This window comes from Anopheles funestus, unplaced genomic scaffold (assembly GCF_943734845.2).
Source record: "Anopheles funestus unplaced genomic scaffold, idAnoFuneDA-416_04 scaffold_34_ctg1, whole genome shotgun sequence".
Taxonomy (NCBI): domain Eukaryota; kingdom Metazoa; phylum Arthropoda; class Insecta; order Diptera; family Culicidae; genus Anopheles; species Anopheles funestus.
In genome coordinates, this window is record NW_026045362.1 from 311,242 (window position 1) to 336,264 (window position 25,023).

General features: G+C 47.0%; 1 long non-coding RNA gene across 1 annotated transcript in view; it reads right to left on the reverse strand.

Annotated features, from left to right (window-relative positions):
* LOC125774583 (uncharacterized) overlaps window positions 1-19,688 on the reverse strand; it is a 90,049-nt gene extending 70,361 nt beyond the window's left edge. Inside the window, exons 1-3 of the long non-coding RNA XR_007421067.1 lie at window positions 19,287-19,688; window positions 5,707-6,644; window positions 1,693-2,293 (exon numbers count right to left, since the gene is read on the reverse strand). This is a non-coding gene — a long non-coding RNA (uncharacterized LOC125774583). The remainder of the gene's footprint in view (window positions 1-1,692; window positions 2,294-5,706; window positions 6,645-19,286) is intronic.
* Between the last annotated feature and the right edge of the window lie 5,335 nt (window positions 19,689-25,023).

The window sequence follows — 25,023 nt, forward strand, 5'->3', positions numbered from 1 at the left end:
TAGCCAAGACACATTAGCCAAGACACATTAGCCAAGACACATTAGCCAAGACACCTTAGCCAAGACACCTTAGCCAAGACACCTTAGCCAAGACACCTTAGCCAAGACACCATAGCCAAGACACATTAGCCAAGACACATTAGCCAAGACACATTAGCCAAGACACATTAGCCAAGACACCTTAGCCAAGACACATTAGCCAAGACACCTTAGCCAAGACACATTAGCCAAGACACATTAGCCAAGACACCTTAGCCAAGACACATTAGCCGAGACACCTTAGCCAAGACACATTAGCCAAGACACATTAGCCAAGACACCTTAGCCAAGGCACTTTAGCCAAGACACCTTAGCCAAGACACCTTAGCCAAGACACATTAGCCAAGACACATTAGCCAAGACACATTAGCCAAGACACATAAGCCAAGACACATAAGCCAAGACACATTAGCCAAGACACATTGGCCAAGACACATTAGCCAAGACACATTAGCCAAGACACATTAGCCAAGACACATTAGCCAAGACACATTAGCCGAGACACCTTAGCCAAGACACCTTAGCCAAGACACATTAGCCAAGACACATAAGCCAAGACACATTAGCCAAGACACCTTAGCCAAGACACATTAGCCAAGACACATTAGCCAAGACACCTTAGCCAAGACACCTTAGCCAAGACACATTAGCCAAGACACATTAGCCAAGACACCTTAGCCAAGACACATTAGCCAAGACACATTAGCCAAGACACATTAGCCAAGACACATTAGCCGAGACACCTTAGCCAAGACACATTAGCCAAGACACCTTAGCCAAGACACCTTAGCCAAGACACATTAGCCAAGACACCTTAGCCAAGACACCTTAGCCAAGACACATTAGCCAAGACACCTTAGCCAAGACACCTTAGCCAAGACACTTTAGCCAAGACACATTAGCCAAGACACATTAGCCAAGACACCTTAGCCAAGACACATTAGCCAAGACACATTAGCCAAGACACATTAGCCAAGACACCTTAGCCAAGATACATTAGCCAAGACACCTTAGCCAAGACACATTAGCCAAGACACATTAGCCAAGACACCTTAGCCAAGACACATTAGCCAAGACACCTTAGCCAAGACACCTTAGCCAAGACACCTTAGCCAAGACACATTAGCCAAGACACATTAGCCAAGACACCTTAGCCAAGACACCTTAGCCAAGACACATTAGCCAAGACACCTTAGCCGAGACACATCAGCCAAGACACATTAGCCAAGACACATTAGCCAAGACACATTAGCCAAGACACCTTAGCCAAGACACCTTAGCCAAGACACCTTAGCCAAGACACCTTAGCCAAGACACCATAGCCAAGACACATTAGCCAAGACACATTAGCCAAGACACATTAGCCAAGACACATTAGCCAAGACACATTAGCCAAGACACCTTAGCCAAGACACATTAGCCAAGACACCTTAGCCAAGACACATTAGCCAAGACACATTAGCCAAGACACCTTAGCCAAGACACATTAGCCGAGACACCTTAGCCAAGACACCTTAGCCAAGACACATTAGCCAAGACACATTAGCCAAGACACCTTAGCCAAGACACCTTAGCCGAGACACATTAGCCGAGACACATTAGCCAAGACACATTAGCCAAGACACATTAGCCAAGACACATTAGCCAAGACACCTTAGCCAAGACACCTTAGCCAAGACACATTAGCCGAGACACATTAGCCAAGACACATTAGCCAAGACACATTAGCCAAGACACCTTAGCCAAGACACATTAGCCAAGACACATTAGCCAAGACACCTTAGCCAAGACACCTTAGCAAAACACATTAGCCAAGACACCTTAGCCAAGACACCTTAGCCAAGACACATTAGCCGAGACACATTAGCCGAGACACATTAGCCAAGACACATTAGCCAAGACACATTAGCCAAGACACATTAGCCAAGACACATTAGCCAAGACACATTAGCCAAGACACATTAGCCAAGACACATTAGCCGAGACACATTAGCCAAGACACCTTAGCCAAGACACATTAGCCAAGACACATTAGCCAAGACACATTAGCCAAGACACATTAGCCAAGACACCTTAGCCAAGACACATTAGCCGAGACACATTAGCCAAGACACATTAGCCAAGACACATTAGCCAAGACACATTAGCCAAGACACATTAGCCAAGACACATTGACCAAGACACATTAGCCAAGACACCTTAGCCAAGACACCTTAACCAAGACACATTAGCCGAGACACATTAGCCAAGACACCTTAGCCAAGACACATTAGCCAAGACACATTAGCCAAGACACATTAGCCAAGACACATTGACCAAGACACATTAGCCAAGACACCTTAGCCAAGACACATTAGCCGAGACACATTAGCCAAGACACATTAGCCAAGACACATTAGCCAAGACACATTAGCCAAGACACATTAGCCAAGACACATTGACCAAGACACATTAGCCAAGACACCTTAGCCAAGACACATTAGCCAAGACACATTAGCCAACAAATTAGCCAAGACACATTAGCCAAGACACATTGACCAAGACACATTAGCCAAGACACATTAGCCAAGACACCTTAGCCAAGACACATTAGCCGAGACACATTAGCCAAGACACATTAGCCAAGACACATTAGCCAAGACACATTAGCCAAGACACATTAGCCAAGACACATTGACCAAGACACATTAGCCAAGACAACTTAGCCAAGACACCTTAGCCAAGACACCTTAGCCAAGACACATTAGCCAACACATTAGCCAAGACACATTAGCCAAGACACCTTAGCCAAGACACATTAGCCGAGACACATTAGCCAAGACACATTAGCCAAGACACATTAGCCAAGACACATTAGCCAAGACACATTAGCCAAGACACATTGACCAAGACACATTAGCCAAGACACCTTAGCCAAGACACCTTAGCCAAGACACATTAGCCGAGACACATTAGCCAACACATTAGCCAAGACACATTAGCCAAGACACATTAGCCAAGACACATTAGCCGAGACACATTAGCCAAGACACCTTAGCCAAGACAGCTTAGCCAAGACACATTAGCCAAGACACATTAGCCAAGACACATTAGCCGAGACACATTAGCCAAGACACATTAGCCAAGACACATTAGCCAAGACACATTGACCAAGACACATTAGCCAAGACACATTAGCCAAGACACATTAGCCAAGACACATTAGCCAAGACACATTAGCCAAGACACATTAGCCAAGACACATTAGCCAACACATTAGCCAAGACACATTAGCCAAGACACATTGACCAAGACACATTAGCCAAGACACATTAGCCAAGACACTTTAGCCAAGACACATTAGCCGAGACACATTAGCCAATACATTAGCCAAGACACATTAGCCAAGACACATTAGCCAAGACACCTTAGCCAAGACACATTAGCCAAGACACCTTAGCCAAGACAGCTTAGCCAAGACACATTAGCCAAGACACATTAGCCAAGACACATTAGCCAAGACACATTAGCCAAGACACATTAGCCAAGACACATTGACCAAGACACATTAGCCAAGACACATTAGCCAAGACACATTAGCCAAGACACATTAGCCAAGACACATTAGCCAAGACACATTAGCCAAGACACATTAGCCAAGACACATTAGCCAACACATTAGCCAAGACACATTGACCAAGACACATTAGCCAAGACACATTAGCCAAGACACTTTAGCCAAGACACATTAGCCGAGACACATTAGCCAACACATTAGCCAAGACACATTAGCCAAGACACATTAGCCAAGACACCTTAGCCAAGACACATTAGCCAAGACACCTTAGCCAAGACAGCTTAGCCAAGACACATTAGCCAAGACACATTAGCCAAGACACATTAGCCAAGACACATTAGCCAAGACACCTTAGCCAAGACACATTAGCCGAGACACATTAGCCAAGACACATTAGCCAAGACACATTAGCCAAGACACATTAGCCAAGACACATTAGCCAAGACACCTTAGCCAAGACACCTTAGCCAAGACACCTTAGCCAAGACACCTTAGCCAAGACACCTTAGCCAAGACACCTCAGCCAAGACACCTTAGCCAAGACACCTTAGCCAAGACACCTTTGCCAAGACACATTAGCCAACACATTAGCCAAGACACCTTAGCCAAGACACTTTAGCCAAGACACCTTAGCCAAAACACCTTAGCCAAGACACTTTAGCCAAGACACCTTAGCCAAGACACATTCGCCAAGACACCTTAGCCAAGACACATTAGCCAAGACACCTTAGCCAAGACACCTTAGCCAAGACACTTTAGCCAAGACACCTTAGCCAAGACACTTAAGCCGAGACACATTAGCCAAGACACATTAGCCAAGACACCTTAGCCAAGACACATTAGCCAAGACACCTTAGCCAAGACACCTTAGCCAAGACACCTTAGCCAAGACACCTTAGCCAAGACACTTTAGCCAAGACACATTAGCCAAGACACCTTAGCCAAGACACCTTAGCCAAGACACTTTAGCCAAGACACATTAGCCAAGACACATTAGCCAAGACACCTAAGCCAAGACACTTTAGCCAAGACACATTAGCCAAGACACATTAGCCGAGACACCTTAGCCAAGACACCTTAGCCAAGACACCTTAGCCGAGACACATTAGCCAAGACACCTTAGCCAAGACACATTAGCCAAGACACCTTAGCCAAGACACATTAGCCAAGACACCTTAGCCAAGACACCTTAGCCAAGACACCTTAGCCAAGACACATTAGCCAAGACACCTTAGCCAAGACACATTAGCCAAGGCAAATTAGCCAAGACACATTAGCCAAGACACCTTAGCCAAGACACCTTAGCCAAGACACCTTAGCCAAGACACCTTAGCCAAGACACTTTAGCCAAGACACATTAGCCGAGACACATTAGCCGAGACACATTAGCCAAGACACCTTAGCCAAGACACATTAGCCAAGACACCTTAGCCAAGACACCTTAGCCAAGACACATTAGCCAAGACACTTTAGCCAAGACACATTAGCCAAGACACCTTAGCCAAGACACATTAGCCAAGACACCTTAGCCAAAACACATTAGCCAAGACACCGTAGCTAAGACACCTTAGCCAAGACACATTAGCCGAGACACCTTTGCCGAGACACCTTAGCCAAGACACCTTAGCCAAGACACCTTAGCCGAGACACATTAGCCAAGACACCTTAGCCAAGACACTTTAGCCAAGACACATTAGCCAAGACACATTAGCCAAGACACCTTAGCCGAGACACATTAGCCAAGACACCTTAGCCAAGACACATTAGCCAAGACACCTTAGCCAAGACACCTTAGCTAAGACACCTTAGCCAAGACACCTTAGCCAAGACACCTTAGCCAAGACACCTTAGCCAAGACACATTAGCCGAGACACATTAGCCAAGACACCTTTGCCAAGACACCTTAGCCAAGACACCTTAGCCAAGACACATTAGCCAAGACACCTTAGCCAAGACACCTTAGCCAAGACACCTTAGCCAAGCACCTTAGCCAAGACACCTTAGCCAAGACACCTTAGCCAAGACACCTTAGCCAAGACACCTTAGCCAAGACACCTTAGCCAAGACACCTTAGCCGAGACACATTAGCCAAGACACCTTAGCCAAGACACTTTAGCCGAGACACATTAGCCAAGACACCTTAGCCAAGACACCTTAGCCAAGACACCTTAGCCAAGACACCTTAGCCGAGACACATTAGCCAAGACACCTTAGCCAAGACACCTTAGCCAAGACACCTTAGCCAAGACACCTTAGCCAAGACACCTTAGCCAAGACACATTAGCCAAGACACATTAGCCAAGACACCTTAGCCAAGACACCTTAGCCAAGACACCTTAGCCAAGACACCTTAGCCAAGACACATTAGCCGAGACACATTAGCCAAGACACATTAGCCAAGACACCTTAGCCAAGACACCTTAGCCGAGACACATTAGCCAAGACACCTTAGCCAAGACACATTAGCCAAGACGCATTAGCCAAGACACCTTAGCCAAGACACCTTAGCCAAGACACCTTAGCCAAGACACCTTAGCCAAGACACTTTAGCCGAGACACATTAGCCAAGACACCTTAGCCAAGACACCTTAGCCAAGACACCTTTGCCAAGACACCTTAGCCAAGACACCTTAGCCAAGACACATTAGCCAAGACACCTTAGCCAAGACACCTTAGCCGAGACACATTAGCCAAGACACCTAAGCCAAGACACTTTAGCCAAGACATATTAGCCAAGACACCTTAGCCAAGACACCTTAGCCAAGACACTTTAGCCGAGACACATTAGCCAAGACACATAAGCCAAGACACCTTAGCCAAGACACCTTAGCCAAGACACATTAGCCAAGACACCTTAGCCAAGACACTTTAGCCAAGACACATTAGCCAAGACACCTTAGCCAAGACACCTTAGCCAAGACACTTTAGCCAAGACACATTAGCCAAGACACATTAGCCAAGACACCTTAGCCAAGACACTTTAGCCAAGACACATTAGCCAAGACACATTAGCCGAGACACCTTAGCCAAGACACCTTAGCCAAGACACCTTAGCCGAGACACATTAGCCAAGACACCTTAGCCAAGACACATTAGCCAAGACACCTTAGCCAAGACACATTAGCCAAGACACCTTAGCCAAGACACCTTAGCCAAGACACCTTAGCCAAGACACCTTAGCCAAGACACATTAGCCAAGACACCTTAGCCAAGACACATTAGCCAAGGCAAATTAGCCAAGACACATTAGCCAAGACACCTTAGCTAAGACACCTTAGCCAAGACACTTTAGCCAAGACACCTTAGCCAAGACACCTTAGCCAAGACACATTAGCCAAGACACCTTAGCCAAAACACATTAGCCAAGACACCTTAGCCAAGACACCTTAGCCAAGACACTTTAGCCAAGACACATTAGCCAAGACACATTAGCCGAGACACCTTAGCCAAGACACCTTAGCCAAGACACCTTAGCCAAGACACCTTAGCCAAGACACTTTAGCCAAGACACCTTAGCCAAGACACTTTAGCCGAGACACATTAGCCAAGACACATTAGCCAAGACACCTTAGCCAAGACACCTTAGCCAAGACACCTTAGCCAAGACACATGAGCCGAGACCCATTAGCCAAGACACATTAGCCAAGACACCTTAGCCAAGACACCTTAGCCAAGACACCTTAGCCAAGACACATTAGCCAAGACACTTTAGCCAAGACACATTAGCCAAGACACCTTAGCCAAAACACATTAGCCAAGACACCTTAGCCAAGACACCTTAGCCAAGACACTTTAGCCAAGACACATTAGCCAAGACACATTAGCCGAGACACCTTAGCCAAGACACCTTAGCCAAGACACCTTAGCCAAGACACCTTAGCCAAGACACCTTAGCCAAGACACCTTAGCCAAGACACCTTAGCCAAGACACCTTAGCCAAGACACTTTAGCCGAGACACATTAGCCAAGACACCTTAGCCAAGACACCGTAGCTAAGACACCTTAGCCAAGACACTTTAGCCAAGACACCTTAGCCAAGACACCTTAGCCAAGACACATTAGCCAAGACACCTTAGCCAAAACACATTAGCCAAGACACCTTAGCCAAGACACCTTAGCCAAGACACTTTAGCCAAGACACATTAGCCAAGACACATTAGCCGAGACACCTTAGCCAAGACACCTTAGCCAAGACACCTTAGCCAAGACACCTTAGCCAAGACACCTTAGCCAAGACACTTTAGCCAAGACACCTTAGCCAAGACACTTTAGCCAAGACACATTAGCCAAGACACATTAGCCAAGACACCTTAGCCAAGACACTTTAGCCAAGACACCTTAGCCAAGACACATTAGCCAAGACACCGTAGCTAAGACACCTTAGCCAAGACACATTAGCCGAGACACCTTAGCCAAGACACCTTAGCCGAGACACATTAGCCAAGACACCTTAGCCAAGACACTTTAGCCAAGACACCTTAGCCGTGACACATTAGCCAAGACACATTAGCCAAGACACCTTAGCCAAAACACATTTGCCAAGACACCTTAGCCAAGACACCTTAGCCAAGACACTTTAGCCAAGACACATTAGCCAAGACACATTAGCCGAGACACCTTAGCCAAGACACCTTAGCCAAGACACCTTAGCCAAGACACCTTAGCCAAGACACCTTAGCCAAGACACTTTAGCCAAGACACCTTAGCCAAGACACTTTAGCCGAGACACATTAGCCAAGACACATTAGCCAAGACACCTTAGCCAAGACACCTTAGCCAAGACACCTTAGCCAAGACACATAAGCCGAGACCCATTAGCCAAGACACATTAGCCAAGACACCTTAGCCAAGACACCTTAGCCAAGACACCTTAGCCAAGACACATTAGCCAAGACACTTTAGCCAAGACACATTAGCCAAGACACCTTAGCCAAAACACATTAGCCAAGACACCTTAGCCAAGACACCTTAGCCAAGACACTTTAGCCAAGACACATTAGCCAAGACACATTAGCCGAGACACCTTAGCCAAGACACCTTAGCCAAGACACCTTAGCCAAGACACCTTAGCCAAGACACTTTAGCCAAGACACATTAGCCAAGACACCTTAGCCAAGACACCTTAGCCAAGACACATTAGCCAAGACACATTAGCCAAGACACCTTAGCCAAGACACTTTAGCCGAGACACATTAGCCAAGACACATAAGCCAAGACACCTTAGCCAAGACACCTTAGCCAAGACACATTAGCCAAGACACATTAGCCAAGACACCTTAGCCAAGACACCTTAGCCAAGACACTTTAGCCAAGACACCTAAGCCAAGACACTTTAGCCGAGACACATTAGCCAAGACACATTAGCCAAGACACCTTAGCCAAGACACCTTAGCCAAGACACATTAGCCGAGACACATTAGCCAAGACACATTAGCCAAGACACCTTAGCCAAGACACCTTAGCCGAGACACATTAGCCAAGACACGTTAGCCAAGACACTTTAGCCAAGACGCATTAGCCAAGACACCTTAGCCAAGACACCTTAGCCAAGACACCTTAGCCAAGACACCTTAGCCAAGACACCTTAGCCGAGACACATTAGCCAAGACACATCAGCCAAGACACCTTAGCCAAGACACCTTTGCCAAGACACCTTAGCCAAGACACCTTAGCCAAGACACCTTAGCCAAGACACCTTAGCCAAGACACCTTAGCCAAGACACTTTAGCCGAGACACATTAGCCAAGACACCTTAGCCAAGACACCTTAGCCAAGACACCTTAGCCAAGACACCATAGCCAAGACACCTTAGCCGAGACACATTAGCCAAGACACCTTAGCCAAGACACCTTAGCCAAGACACCTTAGCCAAGACACCTTAGCCGAGACACATTAGCCAAGACACCTTAGCCGAGACACCTTAGCCAAGACACCTTAGCCAAGACACCTTAGCCAAGACACCTTAGCCAAGACACATAAGCCAAGACACCTTAGCCAAAACACATTAGCCAAGACACCTTAGCTAAGACACCTTAGCCAAGACACCTTAGCCAAGACACCTTAGCCAAGACACATTAGCCAAGACACCTTAGCCAAGACACCTTAGCCAAGACACTTTAACCAAGACACATTAGCCGAGACACATTAGCCAAGACACCTTAGCCAAGACACATTAGCCAAGACACTTTAGTCAAGACACCTTAGCCAAGACACCTTAGCCAAGACACTTTAACCAAGACACATTAGCCGAGACACATTAGCCAAGACACCTAAGCCAAGACACTTTAGCCAAGACACATTAGCCAAGACACCTTAGCCAAGACACCTTAGCCAAGACACATTAGCCAAGACACCTTAGCCAAGACACCTTAGCCGAGACACATTAGCCAAGACACCTAAGCCAAGACACTTTAGCCAAGACATATTAGCCAAGACACCTTAGCCAAGACACCTTAGCCAAGACACTTTAGCCGAGACACATTAGCCAAGACACATAAGCCAAGACACCTTAGCCAAGACACCTTAGCCAAGACACATTAGCCAAGACACATTAGCCAAGACACCTTAGCCAAGACACCTTAGCCAAGACACATTAGCCAAGACACCTTAGCCAAGAAACATTAGCCAAGACACATTAGCCAAGACACATTAGCCAAGACACCTTAGCCAAGACACCTTAGCCAAGACACATTAGCCAAGACACATTAGCCAAGACACCTTAGCCAAGACACTTTAGCCGAGACACCTAAGCCAAGACACATAAGCCAAGACACCTTAGCCAAGACACCTTAGCCAAGACACATTAGCCAAGACACATTAGCCAAGACACCTTAGCCAAGACACCTTAGCCAAGACACTTTAGCCAAGACACCTTAGCCAAGACACTTTAGCCGAGACACATTAGCCAAGACACATTAGCCAAGACACCTTAGCCAAGACACCTTAGCCAAGACACATTAGCCGAGACACATTAGCCAAGACACATTAGCCAAGACACCTTAGCCAAGACACCTTAGCCGAGACACATTAGCCAAGACACCTTAGCCAAGACACTTTAGCCAAGACGCATTAGCCAAGACACCTTACCCAAGACACCTTAGCCAAGACACCTTAGCCAAGACACCTTAGCCAAGACACTTTAGCCGAGACACATTAGCCAAGACACCTTAGCCAAGACACCTTAGCCAAGACACCTTTGCCAAGACACCTTAGCCAAGACACCTTAGCCAAGACACATTAGCCAAGACACCTTAGCCAAGACACCTTAGCCAAGACACTTTAGCCGAGACACATTAGCCAAGACACCTTAGCCAAGACACCTTAGCCAAGACACCTTAGCCAAGACACCTTAGCCAAGACACCTTAGCCGAGACACATTAGCCAAGACACCTTAGCCAAGACACCTTAGCCAAGACACCTTAGCCAAGACACTTCAGCCAAGACACCTTAGCCAAGACACCTTAGCCAAGACACATTAGCCAAGACACCTTAGCCGAGACACATTAGCCAAGACACCTTAGCCGAGACACCTTAGCCAAGACACCTTAGCCAAGACACCTTAGCCAAGACACCTTAGCCAAGACACATAAGCCAAGACACCTTAGCCAAAACACATTAGCCAAGACACCTTAGCTAAGACACCTTAGCCAAGACACCTTAGCCAAGACACCTTAGCCAAGACACATTAGCCAAGACACCTTAGCCAAGACACCTTAGCCAAGACACTTTAACCAAGACACATTAGCCGAGACACCTTAGCCAAGACACCTTAGCCGAGACACATTAGCCAAGACACATCAGCCAAGACACCTTAGCCAAGACACCTTTGCTAAGACACCTTAGCCAAGACACCTTAGCCAAGACACATTAGCCAAGACACCTTAGCCAAGACACATTAGCCAAGACACTTTAGCCGAGACACATTAGCCAAGACACCTTAGCCAAGACACCTTAGCCAAGACACCTTAGCCAAGACACCTTAGCCAAGACACCTTAGCCAAGACACCTTAGCCGAGACACATTAGCCAAGACACCTTAGCCAAGACACCTTAGCCAAGACACCTTAGCCAAGACACTTCAGCCAAGACACCTTAGCCAAGACACCTTAGCCAAGACACATTAGCCAAGACACCTTAGCCGAGACACATTAGCCAAGACACCTTAGCCGAGACACCTTAGCCAAGACACCTTAGCCAAGACACCTTAGCCAAGACACCTTAGCCAAGACACATAAGCCAAGACACCTTAGCCAAAACACATTAGCCAAGACACCTTAGCCAAGACACCTTAGCCAAGACACCTTAGCCAAGACACCTTAGCCAAGACACATTAGCCAAGACACCTTAGCCAAGACACCTTAGCCAAGACACTTTAACCAAGACACATTAGCCGAGACACATTAGCCAAGACACCTTAGCCGAGACACATTAGCCAAGACACTTTAGTCAAGACACCTTAGCCAAGACACCTTAGCCAAGACACTTTAACCAAGACACATTAGCCGAGACACATTAGCCAAGACACCTAAGCCAAGACACTTTAGCCAAGACACATTAGCCAAGACACCTTAGCCAAGACACCTTAGCCAAGACACATTAGCCAAGACACCTTAGCCAAGACACCTTAGCCGAGACACATTAGCCAAGACACCTAAGCCAAGACACTTTAGCCAAGACATATTAGCCAAGACACCTTAGCCAAGACACCTTAGCCAAGACACTTTAGCCGAGACACATTAGCCAAGACACATAAGCCAAGACACCTTAGCCAAGACACCTTAGCCAAGACACATTAGCCAAGACACATTAGCCAAGACACCTTAGCCAAGACACCTTAGCCAAGACACATTAGCCAAGACACCTTAGCCAAGAAACATTAGCCAAGACACCTTAGCCAAGACACTTTAGCCAAGACACATTAGCCAAGACACCTTAGCCAAGACACCTTAGCCGAGACACATTAGCCAAGACACTTTAGTCAAGACACCTTAGCCAAGACACCTTAGCCAAGACACTTTAACCAAGACACATTAGCCGAGACACATTAGCCAAGACACCTAAGCCAAGACACTTTAGCCAAGACATATTAGCCAAGACACCTTAGCCAAGACACCTTAGCCAAGACACTTTAGCCGAGACACATTAGCCAAGACACATAAGCCAAGACACCTTAGCCAAGACACCTTAGCCAAGACACATTAGCCAAGACACATTAGCCAAGACACCTTAGCCAAGACACCTTAGCCAAGACACATTAGCCAAGACACCTTAGCCAAGACACATTAGCCAAGACACCTTAGCCAAGACACATTAGCCAAGACACCTTAGCCAAGACACTTTAGCCAAGACACATTAGCCAAGACACCTTAGCCGAGACACCTTAGCCAAAACACATTAGCCAAGACACCTTAGCCAAGACACCTTAGCCAAGACACCTTAGCCAAGACACCTTAGCCAAGACACATTAGCCAAGACACCTTAGCCAAGACACCTTAGCCAAGACACTTTAACCAAGACACATTAGCCGAGACACATTAGCCAAGACACCTTAGCCGAGACACATTAGCCAAGACACTTTAGTCAAGACACCTTAGCCAAGACACCTTAGCCAAGACACTTTAACCAAGACACATTAGCCGAGACACATTAGCCAAGACACCTAAGCCAAGACACTTTAGCCAAGACACATTAGCCAAGACACCTTAGCCAAGACACCTTAGCCAAGACACATTAGCCAAGACACCTTAGCCAAGACACCTTAGCCGAGACACATTAGCCAAGACACCTAAGCCAAGACACTTTAGCCAAGACATATTAGCCAAGACACCTTAGCCAAGACACCTTAGCCAAGACACTTTAGCCGAGACACATTAGCCAAGACACATAAGCCAAGACACCTTAGCCAAGACACCTTAGCCAAGACACATTAGCCAAGACACATTAGCCAAGACACCTTAGCCAAGACACCTTAGCCAAGACACATTAGCCAAGACACCTTAGCCAAGAAACATTAGCCAAGACACCTTAGCCAAGACACTTTAGCCAAGACACATTAGCCAAGACACCTTAGCCAAGACACCTTAGCCAAGACACCTTAGCCAAGACACCTTAGCCAAGACACATTAGCCAAGACACCTTAGCCAAGACACCTTAGATAAGACACCTTAGCCAAGACACCTTAGCCAAGACACTTTAGCCAAGACACCTTAGCCAAGACACCTTAGCCAAGACACCTTAGCCAAGACACATTAGCCAAGACACCTTAGCCAAGACACATTAGCCAAGACACCTTAGCCAAGACACCTTAGCCAAGACACATTAGCCAAGACACTTTAGCCGAGACACTTTAGCCAAGACACATTAGCCAAGACACCTTAGCCAAGACACATTAGCCAAGACACTTTAGCCAAGACACCTTAGTCAAGACACTTTAGCCAAGACACATTAGCCAAGACACCTTAGCCAAGACACCTTAGCCAAGACACTTTAGCCAAGACACATTAGCCGAGACACATTAGCCGAGACACCATTAGCGAAGACACCTTAGCCAAGACACATTAGCCAAGACACCTTAGCCAAGACACATTAGCCAAGACACCTTAGCCAAGACACTTTAGCCAAGACACATTAGCCAAGACACCTTAGCCGAGACACATTAGCCAAGACACCTTAGCCAAGACACATTAGCCGAGACACATTAGCCAAGACACATTAGCCAAGACACCTTAGCCAAGACACCTTAGCCAAGACACATTAGCCAAGACACCTTAGCCAAGACACCTTAGATAAGACACCTTAGCCAAGACACCTTAGCCAAGACACTTTAGCCAAGACACCTTAGCCAAGACACCTTAGCCAAGACACCTTAGCCAAGACACCTTAGCCGTGACACTTTAGCCAAGACACCTTAGCCAAGACACATTAGCCAAGACACTTTAGCCAAGACACCTTAGCCAAGACACTTTAGCCAAGACACATTAGCCAAGACACCTTAGCCAAGACACATTAGCCAAGACACCTTAGCCAAGACACTTAAGCCAAGACACTTTAGATAAGACACCTTAGCCAAGACACTTCAGCCAAGACACATTAGCCAAGACACCATAGCCAAGACACATTAGCCAAGACACCTTAGCCAAGACACCTTAGCCAAGACACATTAGCCAAGACACCTTAGCCAAGACACCTTAGATAAGACACCTTAGCCAAGACACCTTAGCCAAGACACTTTAGCCAAGACACCTTAGCCAAGACACCTTAGCCAAGACACTTTAGCCAAGACACCTTAGCCAAGACACATTCGCCAAGACACCTTAGCCAAGACACATTAGCCAAGACACCTTAGCCAAGACACCTTAGCCAAGACACTTTAACCAAGACACCTTAGCCAAGACACTTAAGCCGAGACACATTAGCCAAGACACATTAGCCAAGACACCTTAGCCAAGACACATTAGCCAAGACACCTTAGCCAAGACACCTTAGCCAAGACACCTTAGCCAAGACACTTTAGCCAAGACACATTAGCCAAGACACCTTAGCCAAGACACCTTAGCCAAGACACTTTAGCCAAGACACATTAGCCAAGACACATTAGCCAAGACACCTTAGCCAAGACACTTTAGCCAAGACACATTAGCCAAGACACATTAGCCGAGACACCTTAGCCAAGACACCTTAGCCAAGACACCTTAGCCGAGACACATTAGCCAAGACACCTTAGCCAAGACACCTTAGCCAAGACACCTTAGCCAAGACACATTAGCCAAGACACCTTAGCCAAGACACATTAGCCAAGGCACATTAGCCAAGACACATTAGCCAAGACACCTTAGCCAAGACACCTTAGCCAAGACACCTTAGCCAAGACACCTTAGCCAAGACACTTTAGCCAAGACACATTAGCCGAGACACATTAGCCGAGACACATTAGCGAAGACACCTTAGCCAAGACACATTAGCCAAGACACCTTAGCCAAGACACATTAGCCAAGACACCTTAGCCAAGACACTTTAGCCAAGACACATTAGCCAAGACACCTTAGCCGAGACACATTAGCCAAGACACCTTAGCCAAGACACCTTAGCCAAGACACATTAGCCAAGACACCTTAGCCAAGACACCTTAGCCAAGACACCTTAGCCAAGACACATTAGCCAAGACACCTTAGCCAAGACACCTTAGATAAGACACCTTAGCCAAGACACCTTAGCCAAGACACTTTAGCCAAGACACCTTAGCCAAGACACCTTAGCCAAGACACTTTAGCCAAGACACCTTAGCCAAGACACATTCGCCAAGACACCTTAGCCAAGACACTTAAGCCGAGACACATTAGCCAAGACACATTAGCCAAGACACCTTAGCCAAGACACAGTAGCCAAGACACCTTAGCCAAGACACCTTAGCCAAGACACCTTAGCCAAGACACCTTAGCCAAGACACTTTAGCCAAGACACATTAGCCAAGACACCTTAGCCAAGACACCTTAGCCAAGACACTTTAGCCAAGACACATTAGCCAAGACACATTAGCCAAGACACCTTAGCCAAGACACTTTAGCCAAGACACATAAGCCAAGACACATTAGCCGAGACACCTTAGCCAAGACACCTTAGCCAAGACACCTTAGCCGAGACACATTAGCCAAGACACCTTAGCCAAGACACATTAGCCAAGACACCTTAGCCAAGACACATTAGCCAAGACACCTTAGCCAAGACACCTTAGCCAAGACACCTTAGCCAAGACACCTTAGCCAAGACACATTAGCCAAGACACCTTAGCCAAGACACATTAGCCAAGGCACATTAGCCAAGACACATTAGCCAAGACACCTTAGCCAAGACACCTTAGCCAAGACACCTTAGCCAAGACACCTTAGCCAAGACACCTTAGCCAAGACACTTTAGCCAAGACACATTAGCCGAGACACATTAGCCGAGACACATTAGCGAAGACACCTTAGCCAAGACACATTAGCCAAGACACCTTAGCCAAGACACATTAGCCAAGACACCTTAGCCAAGACACTTTAGCCAAGACACATAAGCCAAGACACCTTAGCCGAGACACATTAGCCAAGACACCTTAGCCAAGACACTTTAGCCAAACACATTAGCCAAGACACCTTAGCCAAGACACCTTAGCCAAGACACTTTAGCCAAGACACATTAGCCAAGACACATTAGCCGAGACACCTTAGCCAAGACACCTTAGCCAAGACACCTTAGCCAAGACACCTTAGCTAAGACACCTTAGCCAAGACACTTTAGCCAAGACACCTTAGCCAAGCCACTTTAGCCGAAACACATTATCCAAGACACATTAGCCAAAACACCTTAGCCAAGACACCTTAGCCAAGACACCTTAGCCAAGACACTTTAGCCAAGACACCTTAGCCAAGCCACTTTAGCCGAAACACTTTAGCCAAGACACTTTAGCCAAGACACATTAGCCGAGACACATTAGCCGAGACACATTAGCGAAGACACCTTAGCCAAGACACATTAGCCAAGACACCTTAGCCAAGACACATTAGCCAAGACACCTTAGCCAAGACACTTTAGCCAAGACACATTAGCCAAGACACCTTAGCCGAGACACATTAGCCAAGACACCTTAGCCAAGACACTTTAGCCAAGACACATTAGCCAAGACACCTTAGCCAAGACACCTTAGCCAAGACACTTTAGCCAAGACACATTAGCCAAGACACATTAGCCGAGACACCTTAGCCAAGACACCTTAGCCAAGACACCTTAGCCAAGACACCTTAGCTTAGACACCTTAGCCAAGACACTTTAGCCAAGACACCTTAGCCAAGCCACTTTAGCCGAAACACATTAGCCAAGACACATTAGCCAAAACACTTTAGCCAAGACACCTTAGCCAAGACACCTTAGCCAAGACACTTTAGCCAAGACACCTTAGCCAAGCCACTTTAGCCGAAACACATTAGCCAAGACACATTAGCCAAGACACCTTAGCCAAGACACCTTAGCCAAGACACCTTAGCCAAGACACCTTAGCCAAGACACCTTAGCCAAGACACCTTAGCCAAGACACTTTAGCCAAGACACATTAGCCGAGACACATTAGCCGAGACACATTAGCGAAGACACCTTAGCCAAGACACATTAGCCAAGACACCTTAGCCAAGACACATTAGCCAAGACACCTTAGCCAAGACACTTTAGCCAAGACACATTAGCCAAGACACCTTAGCCGAGACACATTAGCCAAGACACCTTAGCCAAGACACTTTAGCCAAGACACATTAGCCAAGACACCTTAGCCAAGACACCTTAGCCAAGACACTTTAGCCAAGACACATTAGCCAAGACACATTAGCCGAGACACCTTAGCCAAGACACCTTAGCCAAGACACTTTAGCCAAGACACATTAGCCAAGACACATTAGCCGAGACACCTTAGCCAAGACACCTTAGCCAAGACACCTTAGCCAAGACACCTTAGCTAAGACACCTTAGCCAAGACACTTTAGCCAAGACACCTTAGCCAAGCCACTTTAGCCGAAACACATTAGCCAAGACACATTAGCCAAAACACCTTAGCCAAGACACCTTAGCCAAGACACCTTAGCCAAGACACTTTAGCCAAGACACCTTAGCCAAGCCACTTTAGCCGAAACACATTAGCCAAGACACATTAGCCAAGACACCTTAGCCAAGACACCTTAGCCAAGACACCTTAGCCAAGACACCTTAGCCAAGACACCTTAGCCAAGACACCTTAGCCAAGACACTTTAGCCAAGACACATTAGCCGAGACACATTAGCCGAGACACATTAGCGAAGACACCTTAGCCAAGACACATTAGCCAAGACACCTTAGCCAAGACACATTAGCCAAGACACCTTAGCCAAGACACTTTAGCCAAGACACATTAGCCAAGACACCTTAGCCGAGACACATTAGCCAAGACACCTTAGCCAAGACACTTTAGCCAAGACACCTTAGCCAAGACACCTTAGCCAAGACACCTTAGCAAAGACACTTTAGCCAAGACACATTAGCCAAGACACATTAGCCGAGACACCTTAGCCAAGACACCTTAGCCAAGACACCTTAGCCAAGACACCTTAGCTAAGACACCTTAGCCAAGACACTTTAGCCAAGACACCTTAGCCAAGCCACTTTAGCCGAAACACATTAGCCAAGACACATTAGCCAAAACACTTTAGCCAAGACACCTTAGCCAAGACACCTTAGCCAAGACACTTTAGCCAAGACACCTTAGCCAAGCCACTTTAGCCGAAACACATTAGCCAAGACACATTAGCCAAAACACCTTAGCCAAGACACCTTAGCCAAGACACCTTAGCCAAGACACTTTAGCCAAGACACCTTAGCCAAGACACTTTAGCCAAGACACCTTAGCCAAGACACCTTAGCCAAGACACCTTAGCCAAGACACTTTAGCCAAGACACCTTAGCCAAGACACCTTAGCCAAGACACATTAGCCAAGACACCTTAGCCAAAACACATTAGCCAAGACACCTTAGCTAAGACACCTTAGCCAAGACACATTAGCCGAGACACCTTAGCCAAGACACCTTAGCCAAGACACCTTAGCCAAGACACCTTAGCCGAGACACATTAGCCAAGACACCTTAGCCAAGACACTTTAGCCAAGACACATTAGCCAAGACACATTAGCCAAGACACCTTAGCCGAGACACATTAGCCAAGACACCTTAGCCAAGACACATTAGCCAAGACACCTTAGCCAAGACACCTTAGCTAAGACACCTTAGCCAAGACACCTTAGCCAAGACACCTTAGCCAAGACACCTTAGCCAAGACACATTAGCCGAGACACATTAGCCAAGACACCTTAGCCAAGACACCTTAGCCAAGACACCTTAGCCAAGACACATTAGCCAAGACACCTTAGCCAAGACACCTTAGCCAAGACACCTTAGCCAAGCACCTTAGCCAAGACACCTTAGCCAAGACACCTTAGCCAAGACACCTTAGCCAAGACACCTTAGCCAAGACACCTTAGCCAAGACACCTTAGCCAAGACACCTTAGCCGAGACACATTAGCCAAGACACCTTAGCCAAGACACTTTAGCCGAGACACATGAGCCAAGACACCTTAGCCAAGACACCTTAGCCAAGACACCTTAGCCAAGACACCTTAGCCGAGACACATTAGCCAAGACACCTTAGCCAAGACACCTTAGCCAAGACACCTTAGCCAAGACACCTTAGCCAAGACACCTTAGCCAAGACACATTAGCCAAGACACATTAGCCAAGACACCTTAGCCAAGACACCTTAGCCAAGACACCTTAGCCAAGACACATAAGCCAAGACACCTTAGCCAAAACACATTAGCCAAGACACCTTAGCTAAGACACCTTAGCCAAGACACCTTAGCCAAGACACCTTAGCCAAGACACCTTAGCCAAGACACCTTAGCCAAGACACCTTAGCCAAGACACTTTAACCAAGACACATTAGCCGAGACACATTAGCCAAGACACCTTAGCGAAGACACCTTAGCCAAGACACATTAGCCAAGACACCTTAGCCAAGACACATTAGCCAAGACACCTTAGCCAAGACACTTTAGCCAAGACACATTAGCCAAGACACATTAGCCGTGACACATTAGCCAAGACACATTAGCCAAGACACCTTAGCCAAAACACATTTGCCAAGACACCTTAGCCAAGACACCTTAGCCAAGACACTTTAGCCAAGACACATTAGCCAAGACACATTAGCCGAGACACCTTAGCCAAGACACCTTAGCCAAGACACCTTAGCCAAGACACCTTAGCCAAGACACTTTAGCCAAGACACCTTAGCCAAGACACTTTAGCCGAGACACATTAGCCAAGACACATTAGCCAAGACACATTAGCCAAGACACCTTAGCCAAGACACATTAGCCGAGACACATTAGCCAAGACACATAAGCCAAGACACCTTAGCCAAGACACCTTAGCCAAGACACATTAGCCAAGACACCTTAGCCAAGACACCTTAGCCAAGACACATTAGCCAAGACACATTAGCCAAGACACCTTAGCCAAGACACCTTAGCCAAGACACCTTAGCCAAGACATCTTAGCCAAGACACATAAGCCGAGACCCATTAGCCAAGACACCTTAGCCAAGACACCTTAGCCAAGACACATAAGCCGAGACCCAGTAGCCAAGACACATTAGCCAAGACACCTTAGCCAAGACACCTTAGCCAAGACACCTTAGCCAAGACACATTAGCCAAGACACTTTAGCCAAGACACATTAGCCAAGACACCTTAGCCAAAACACATTAGCCAAGACACCTTAGCCAAGACACCTTAGCCAAGACACTTTAGCCAAGACACATTAGCCAAGACACATTAGCCGAGACACCTTAGCCAAGACACCTTAGCCAAGACACCTTAGCCAAGACACCTTAGCCAAGACACCTTAGCCAAGACACATTAGCCAAGACACCTTAGCCAAGACACCTTAGCCAAGACACATTAGCCAAGACACATTAGCCAAGACACCTTAGAAAAAACACTTTAGCCGAGACACATTAGCCAAGACACCTTAGCCAAGACACCTTAGCCGAGACACATTAGCCAAGACACATTAGCCAAGACACATTAGCCAAGACACCTTAGCCAAGACACATTAGCCGAGACACATTAGCCAAGACACATAAGCCAAGACACCTTAGCCAAGACACATTAGCCAAGACACATTAGCCAAGACACCTTAGCCAAGACACCTTAGCCAAGACACATTAGCCAAGACACCTTAGCCAAGACACCTTAGCCAAGACACATTAGCCAAGACACATTAGCCAAGACACCTTAGCCAAGACACCTTAGCCAAGACACCTTAGCCAAGACATCTTAGCCAAGACACATAAGCCGAGACCCATTAGCCAAGACACCTTAGCCAAGACACCTTAGCCAAGACACATAAGCCGAGACCCAGTAGCCAAGACACATTAGCCAAGACACCTTAGCCAAGACACCTTAGCCAAGACACCTTAGCCAAGACACATTAGCCAAGACACTTTAGCCAAGACACATTAGCCAAGACACCTTAGCCAAAACACATTAGCCAAGACACCTTAGCCAAGACACCTTAGCCAAGACACTTTAGCCAAGACACATTAGCCAAGACACCTTAGCCAAGACACATTAGCCAAGACACCTTAGCCAAGACACCTTAGCCGAGACACCTTAGCCAAGACACCTTAGCCGAGACACATTAGCCAAGACACATAAGCCAAGACACCTTAGCCAAGTCACTTTAGCCAAGACACCTTAGCCAAGACACCTTAGAAAAAACACTTTAGCCGAGACACATTAGCCAAGACACATAAGCCAAGACACCTTAGCCAAGACACTTTAGCCAAGACACCTTAGCCAAGACACTTTAGCCAAGACACCTTAGCCAAGACACCTTAGCCAAGACACATTAGCCAAGACACATTAGCCAAGACACATTAGCCAAGACACATTAGCCAAGACACTTTAGCCAAGACACCTTAGCCAAGACACTTTAGCCGGCACACATTAGCCAAGACACATTAGCCAAGACACCTTAGCCAAGACACCTTAGCCAAGACACATTAGCCGAGACACATTAGCCAAGACACATTAGCCAAGACACCTTAGCCAAGACACCTTAGCCGAGACACATTAGCCAAGACACCTTAGCCAAGACACTTTAGCCAAGACACATTAGCCAAGACACCTTAGCCAAGACACCTTAACCGAGACACATTAGCCAAGACACATTAGCCAAGACACCTTAGCCAAGACACCTTAGCCAAGACACCTTAGCCAAGACACCTTAGCCAAGACACCTTAGCCGAGACACATTAGCCAAGACACATTAGCCAAGACACCTTAGCCAAGACACCTTTGCCAAGACACCTTAGCCAAGACACCTTAGCCAAGACACATTAGCCAAGACACCTTAGCCAAGACACCTTAGCCGAGACACCTTAGCCAAGACACCTTAGCCGAGACACATTAGCCAAGACACCTTAGCCAAGACACCTTAGCCAAGACACCTTAGCCAAGACACTTTAGCCAAGACACCTTAGCCAAGACACCTTAGCCAAGACACATTAGCCAAGACACCTTAGCCGAGACACATTAGCCAAGACACCTTAGCCGAGACACCTTAGCCAAGACACATTAGCCAAGACACATTAGCCAAGACACCTTAGCCAAGACAGCTTAGCCAAGACACCTTAGCCAAGACACATTAGCCGAGACACATTAGCCAAGACACCTTAGCCAAGACACCTTAGCCAAGACACCTTAGCCAAGACACCTTAGCCAAGACACCTTAGCCAAAACACCTTAGCCAAAACACCTTAGCCAAGACACATTAGCCAAGACACCTTAGCCAAGACACCTTAGCCAAGACACATTAGCCGAGACACATTAGCCAAGACACATAAGCCAAGACACATTAGCCAAGACACCTTAGCCAAGACACCTTAGCCGAGACACCTTAGCCAAGACACCTTAGCCAAGACATCTTAGCCAAGACACCTTAGCCGAGACACATTAGCCAAGACACCTTAGCCAAGACATCTTAGCCAAGACACCTTAGCCAAGACACCTTAGCCAAGACACCTTAGCCAAGACATATAAGCCAAGACACCTTAGCCAAGACACATAAGCCAAGACACATTAGCCGAGACACATTAGCCAAGACACATTAGCCAAGACACATTAGCCGAGACACCTTAGCCGAGACACATTAGCCAAGACACCTTAGCCAAGACACCTTAGCCAAGACACCTTAGCCAAGACACCTAAGCCAAGACACTTTAGCCGAGACACATTAGCCAAGACACCTTAGCCAAGACACCTTAGCCAAGACACCTTAGCCAAGACACATTAGCCAAGACACCTTAGCCAAGACACCTTAGCCAAGACACCTTAGCCGAGACACATAAGCCAAGACACCTTAGCCAAGACACCTTAGCCAAGACACATTAGCCAAGACACCTTAGCCAAGACACTTTAGCCAAGACACATTAGCCAAGACACCTTAGCCAAGACACCTTAGCCAAGACACATTAGTCAAGACACATTAGCCGAGACACATTAGCCAAGACACATTAGCCAAGACACCTTAGCCAAGACACCTTAGCCAAGACACCTTAGCCAAGACACCTTAGCCAAAACACCTTAGCCAAGACACATTAGCCAAGACACCTTAGCCAAGACACCTTAGCCAAGACACCTTAGCCAAGACACCTTAGCCAAGACACATTAGCCGAGACACCTTAGCCAAGACACATAAGCCAAGACACCTTAGCCAAGACACCTTAGCCAAGACATCTTAGCCAAGACACCTTAGCCAAGACACCTTAGCCAAGACACCTTAGCCAAGACATATAAGCCAAGACACCTTAGCCAAGACACATAAGCCAAGACACCTTAGCCGAGACACATTAGCCAAGACACATTAGCCAAGACACATAAGCCAAGACACCTTAGCCAAGACACATTAGCCAAGACACATTAGCCGAGACACCTTAGCCGAGACACATTAGCCAAGACACCTAAGCCAAGACACTTTAGCCAAGACACATTAGCCAAGACACCTTAGCCAAGACACATTAGCCAAGACACCTTAGCCAAGACACCTTAGCCGAGACACATTAGCCAAGACACATTAGCCAAGACACATTAGCCAAGACACCTTAGCCAAGACACATTAGCCAAGACACCTTAGCCAAGACACTTTAGCCAAGACACATTAGCCAAGACACCTTAGCCAAGACACCTTAGCCAAGACACATTAGCCAAGACACATTAGCCAAGACACCTTAGCCAAGACACCTTAGCCAAGACACCTTAGCCAAGACACCTTAGCCAAGACACCTTAGCCAAAACACCTTAGCCAAGACACATTAGCCAAGACACCTTAGCCGAGACACATTAGCCAAGGCACCTTAGCCAAGACACCTTAGCCAAGACACATTAGCCAAGACACATTAGCCAAGACACCTTAGCAAAGACACATTAGCCAAGACACTTTAGCCGAGACACCTTAGCCAAGACACCTTAGCCAAGACACCTTAGCCAAGACACCTTAGCCAAGACACCTTAGCCAAGACACCTTAGCCAAGACACATTAGCCAAGACACCTTAGCCAAGACACCTTAGCCAAGACACCTTAGCCAAGACACATTAGCCAAGACACATTAGCCGAGACACATTAGCCAAGACACATTAGCCAAGACACCTTAGCCAAGACAACTTAGCCAAGACACCTTAGCCAAGACACCTTAGCCAAGACACCTTAGCCAAGACACATTAGCCAAGACACCTTAGCCAAGACACCTTAGCCAAGACACCTTAGCCAAGACACCTTAGCCAAGACACCTTAGCCAAGACACCTTAGCCAAGAC